The sequence below is a fragment of the Larimichthys crocea genome, chromosome XVIII, assembly GCF_000972845.2.
Source record: "Larimichthys crocea isolate SSNF chromosome XVIII, L_crocea_2.0, whole genome shotgun sequence".
NCBI lineage: Eukaryota > Metazoa > Chordata > Actinopteri > Sciaenidae > Larimichthys > Larimichthys crocea.
In genome coordinates this window covers 20636473-20642758 of record NC_040028.1, presented here as the reverse complement: position 1 = coordinate 20642758, position 6286 = coordinate 20636473, and the positions used below count along the sequence as shown (strand labels likewise).

The 6286-nt window shown below is 45.3% G+C and overlaps 1 pseudogene; it reads right to left on the bottom strand.

Annotated features, from left to right (window-relative positions):
• Positions 1–3372: 3372 nt before the first annotated feature.
• On the bottom strand, positions 3373–4489 carry LOC113748198 (transcription factor Sox-1a-like; annotated as a pseudogene).
• Between the last annotated feature and the right edge of the window lie 1797 nt (positions 4490–6286).

The following is a 6286-nucleotide window of genomic DNA, read 5'->3' as shown; positions in this document are numbered from 1 at the left end:
CACAAACAGACGGACACTTTTTATGCGTAACATCGCCACTCGACTCTGCATGGACATGGCACACACACGCTTTTTTTTGTTGTCACTTTGGATGAGATCGGTGATTTTTTTCATTTTAATATCTCACCTCTTGTCAAAAAGTTCCAGTGCTGATGTTATTCCAACAACGGAGAAATCTGAAACATATAAAAAAAGGAGGGGGAATAAAAAAAAGCGTTTGAATGCTGGACAAAGTTGGAAAAATAAAAGCAATTTCTCCAGAACTTTCACACATTTGTGCTGCTGCGTTTTCGGTGCATTGGTCTGTGCGCGCGGCATCAGCGCGCGGTAGCTGTGGGTAGATAGAGGCAGCGTGCAGGATTAAGAGGCAGCAAGATTGTTAAACATGTCAACGTGTATTGCACGATAAGGCCCTTCCGAGGAATTCATTGGCCCAGTTGCTTTCTCTATTCCGCGCTAATCTCGCCCGGCACATTCGCTCTGTGCAATCGTCTCCATAATCTTCTGTGACAGAGCGGGCGACGAGAGCAAGGCTGCTGGTAATTTTTTTAGGAAAAGGGGGAGAGACGCGGCGGAAAATGCAGAGGCGTGATAAAGTGACGCTAATTACCCCATTTAGGACAGGGAGTGCAAGGGAATCGGGGCTTTACGAGCAACCGAGTGTGGCGCGGAGTGATGGCCTCCTAGCACAGAATATATCGGTGGGCTACAAGATAAGAGCATCGCACGGTGGAGAGATTTTTGGCCGGTCAGCTAAACACACACACACGCACACAACACACACAACGCACGCACAAAAAACACGTGTGCGCGCGCAGCAACACCGCCTGTATACCTCGCACCCTGCACTTACCCCCTCATCCAGCTCAAGGTGTAATTTATTCGGGTTAAATTTGCCAGAACGCGCCTCTTTTTTAGCCTGGCGATGCGCCGTGACGCGCTCCGCCTCTCCGGGCTTTCAGCAGTGTTAATCCGCATCTCTTCACATCAACAGATAAGATGCACACACACACAACAACACACACACACCACGCACACACACACACACGAGGAGGGCCAGCCATAGGATGCGGATGCGCGCTGTGGCGCACAGAGACAGAGATGTCTCCATAGATGCGCTTTTTTTTTTCTTTTTTGGAATTGAAATTTTCAGACATTGTTCCTCTGATTTCTTTCATAGATGAACGCGCAGCAGCAGCCAGCCAGACGTTTCCACGCTCAGCTATGAGGTCTAACAGGTTTATTGACACACCATGCAAGTCTTCATCAGTGTGAAACAGGCCCCTTTAACTCTGTATTGAGATTAATTGATTTTTTAAAACAACCTAAGTATGCATAACGTCTGTGATTTGCATGTGTATGGCTGTGGCGTGTATCTGCACATGAGGCCTGCAGACATGTCACCCAGCGGCTGTGCCGCACAAAGAGCGACGTCATTTTTCATGAAAGGGATATAATAATCTGAGGGACACGGGAGATTTATCATCCACAAACTCAGAGTCATGTCAAATCAAACTGATTCTGATGAGTCACTTCAGGTCCAGCAGGGTCAGGATCTGTGCGTAATGATGGGTGATGCCACGCTCTGCTGCGTACAGCTCTGAAACAGTGAATTTATTATTTTATTATTATTATTATTATTGTTGTTGTTGTTGTTGTTGTATTTATTTTTAACGGTTTATTCCTCAAAGTTTCTTCACATGAAAATATCAAACTGAACTTATTGTTCATTCCTGCTGAGCTCAGAGAGGCAAACCGCTCAGGAAGAAATCAATAACATTATTATGTATTATAATATATATCATAACAAAACACAGAACACTGCAGAGCTGCAGAAATTATGATTATGTATGTGCGGTTTCTCTTTGGATTATTGTTGTGTTTGAATTTGTAGAAGATTAAAAGAAGTCCCGAGAGGGCGAGAGGAGAGAGAATAAAGTTCATCACTGGTCTGCAATTTTTTTAATATTATTTCATCACTGAACTGCTGAATAATATTATTCTAATTTTTTTAGTTAAAACAGAGGCAGTCAAATAAAACCAACGATTCTCTCAGATATGAATCTATTTGAATATTTCTTGTTATATAAATTTAATATAAATCCAGATTTTAAAGATGAAAGCAGCTGCAACATTTTCAGAAATTTTGGTTGAGGACATTTTTTTTTTTTTTTTAATCTGATGTGATCTCGAGACAACAAATTAAAAATCATATTTAACTGATCAAATAAACGGGAGAAATTTGTTAAAATATAAATTAATAACTTTACATTTATTTAGCGAGAAATAAAATATATTAAAGGTAAAATAAAATGTCTTCTGTCCGTTGATGAATGAGACTAACAGGTGGTTTGTCATATGAGGCCTTCACGGACTCTTCGTGAGATTATTTGTTTGTTTGTTTTTGGAGCAAATACAAAAAACACGATCATATTATGTTTCAGGAGGATGTGAGCCTCATACTTTAAATATTAAAAATTATACTTGGTACTTGGCCTTTTTTTAAATATATAAATTTATAAACATTTATCATCAGCCATAAACAAAAACATCATCCTGACAAAATGGTTTCCCCTGCAGACTGAAGCTTTTACGCACATTACGCACAAACAATCAGCTATTTAAAAAAAAAAAAAAAAGAAAGCTCCAAGCAGCGGTGCAAAATTAAACCAGGTGCGAATTGTTTTATGTTTTTGATCATATCATGTGTCTCAAACTTAGGTAAAAACACTGTGAGGAAATAATCAATCTAAGAACGTCGTCTTAAAATCAAAGCAACATCTTGGAAATTTATTCAATTTTTCTTTCATTGCAATGTTCAGAGCTTCTCAACCCGCAGAAAGAGCTCTTTGAAATTACAACAGCAGTTCGCCGTCATCCTTTGAAATATTAAATTATTCACAATTTTACAATAATTAGAGTGTTCAATAAAAGATGAAGACACAGGCTTTTCTGCAAATGAACACAAACGTTTTAAAGAATGTTTCCCACCATCTTTTAAAGCACTTTCTTTTAAAGATTATGAAACGTTATCTCATTTTTCATAACTTACAGATAACACCACCCACACCCACCCCTCCACCCACCCCCTGCTCCTCCACCCACCCACCCCCCAAAAAAATTATGAGACAATTGTGAACCCCCTCCACGTGAACCTGGCGTAACCCTCAACTAAGACTGTGAAGTAATGGACAAAAAGATGGTGTAGCACATAACCAAATATCTCATCAGCATCATATTCGTTATATAATTCCACTGGGGCTATTCCAAAAGAAGAAAGAGGCCGAGATGAATATGTTATTTACCCTTCATTACAATATCATAACAACTTCTGTACAAAATGCAGGTAGTTCTCGGGACTTCTCGGGTTATTTAGAAAGAGGTAAATATTTGGTTATGTGTTCGTTTGCAGGTTTCAATTATTCTGTGAGTTCTAATGTGTGTTAGAGGGACCGTCCCGTTCACTCCAGCCGTGGCGCTCTGGTAATGCTGCGGCAAGGCATGGAGTCTACTTTGCATTGACGGGTCCCCCGGCTCTCCGGTCGGTAAATAACATGCTTTATCTCTCTCAAGTCTCCGGGCAAGGACCCCGTGAGTGTGTGCTGCTGACGGGAGGGCTTACACTCGGCTCCGACTTCACCAGCACCCTAACGTCCCCATGGCAGCTGAGGAGGAGACGCCGGAGCCCTGGTGCTGCTGTAGGTGATCCCGCGTAGCCGGATGGAGAAGCGTTCATGTAGCTCTGAGAGTTTGAGATGGGGCTGTACTGCAGGGCTGTCATGTCTAGCGGTGCATCGGCTGCGGGTTGTGTGAGTGATGGTGGTGTGAGTGGTGGTGGTGGTGCGCTCCGCCCCGGGTGCTGGCTGTAGGCTAGCTGAGCCTCCTGCATCATCGCCGGCCGCCGCGGCTGCAGCCACCTGCCCCGAGTACGCACCGTTCGCCCAGCCGTTCATGTGCGCGTAGCCGGGCTGGCGGGCCTCCGTGCCCCCCGGGGCTCTCTAACCTCTGCCCAACCCCGATGAACTCATTCCGACCCCTAAACCAACTCCACCGCCCCCACTGGGCCCAGAAAGCAGTCCACCGGCCAGGGAATATTTGTCCTTTTTCAGCAGCGTCTTGGTCTTCCGTCTTGGCCGGTACTTGTAATCCGGATGCTCCTTCATGTGCATGGCTCGCAACCGCTTCGCCTCGTCGATGAAAGGGCCTTCTCTGCCTCGGACATCACCTTCCACTCGGCGCCCAGCCGCTTGCTGATCTCAGAGTTGTGCATTTTGGGGTTCTCCTGTGCCATCTTCCTCCGCTGCCCACGGGACCACACCATGAACGCGTTCATCGGTCTTTTCACCCGCTCCTGATTTGCTTTGGACCCGCTGTTCGGCCCCGTTTGCCCCGTGGTCGTGTTCGTTTGGGGGCCGGGGGAATGGAGGTCAGTTTCCATCATCATGCTATACATTCACCCGGTTTTAAACTTCGCCACCAACAGAGAAAAAAAAAGCTATTTCAAGATAGGTCAAGGCCGCACCAGGATCAGGCGCGCACAGGATGGAGCGGGGTAACAAGATTAATATTCTAACCCCGAATGAATCATAAACGAGATGAAAATTAATCCGAAAAGGGAAATAAAATGTTCTCCAACCAGAATTTCAGCCTGTCTCCGCCCGGGCTGCTTCACATCCACTGTGATAGAATGCGCATTTGAGCCACTTTCCCTGTCGGAGTTGAGAAGTTGGTTAAAGCGGCGGCCATATGATGCGCACTGACAGCGGTTAAAAGAGCCACAAGCGGCCAATGAGGCTCTAGCAGCGGAATGATTTGCATGGCGTTTGGTCAGGTGACTAGAGGACCATAGAGAGAACACACACCGAGGAGGGAGGAGGAGGAGGAGGCAGGAAAGGAGGGCCAATCCCACAAATAGCACAAGGCATTTGAAATTTCCAACACCGCTCTACAGAACAAAAAATAAACTAAGATTTGTTAGCGGCCAAAGGTGGGTGCAGACTGTGGCGAGATGAGTCAAACGTCTCACACTTTCTTTTTTAGCAAACATGGACATGGATGCTGATTTCTGAAATCTGTCAAACTGATTTTAAATTCTCAATGCAAAAAAGTAAAAAAAATCATTTTTTTACGCGCAATTTTGTCGGTTTAAAATGTCTGAACACTTCCTCCCGTCTTTAATTGTTCTCTGACTCTCTGAAGGCCTGAGCCTGAGCTCCGTGTTCATGCGCTGGAATTACACTGTGACTGTGAGACGACTTAACGCGCGAACCGCAGAAAAAATCCATTTCTCTCCCACCTGCGGGTGTGTAATTAAGGTATGTAATAATAGCAGGTGTCAGATAGAGTAATTACACACTCACTGCGGAAGATGATGTGTGGAAGATTTGGTTTAAAACACACACACACACACACACACACACACACACACACACACACCACACACACACACACACACACACACACAGACTGTTGGTGTAAGAGGAGAGCCCCCTGAGGATGGATGGCCACATATGACGTGAAATTTGCGAGGCAAGCGGCGTTACCGCCGTCTGCTGGCGGTGCGGGAAGAGTCCCGCTCATGTCTGCGTGCGGGGCTGAAGATGAAGAGAAAGGCCACGTGTGAACTGTCAGTTTTTACCGCGCGTCTGATCGTTCTGATGTCTTTATTAAACGTCCTAAATGAAGTAAGCCCTCAGTTTGCGATCCGCAGAGGAGAGGAGGGAGACGAGTCTATGCGTGCTCAGGTCCGCGCATATATAATTCAGATTTCACAGCTGACCTCCTTGAAAAGCCAATCAACCTCTAATTGAAAGGGAAAACGAAATACCCCTTCCCGCGGCGAGACTAACGATTTAATCATTCTATCGTTCTTTGCCGTTTTTTTTTTTATTTAATTGGAGCGTAGCTTGTATATCTGTGTGTGTGTGTGTGTGTGTGTGTGTGTGTGTGTGTGTGTGTGTGTGTTTAGAGGCCTCAGGGAGCGTGATCACTCGGTGCGTGATCCGTGCACATCTTTTTTTTTTTTTTTTTTTTGCGTAATGGGGTTAACAGGATATCACAAATGTGGTCAATAAGAAACGCTTCCAGTGGATCCATGCCGGGTGGCCGCCATGTGGCTTCAGGCCACAACACGATGATGACACCCCGGAGGAGGAGGAGGAGGAGAGGAGGAGGAGGAGGAGGAGGAGGGAGGAGGAGGAGAGCTCTCTGGGCCGTGAGTGCCAGTGAAGGCATCATCCAACCAGAACACAACAAACAGAAGTGTCTCCATGGAAAAAATATCTTC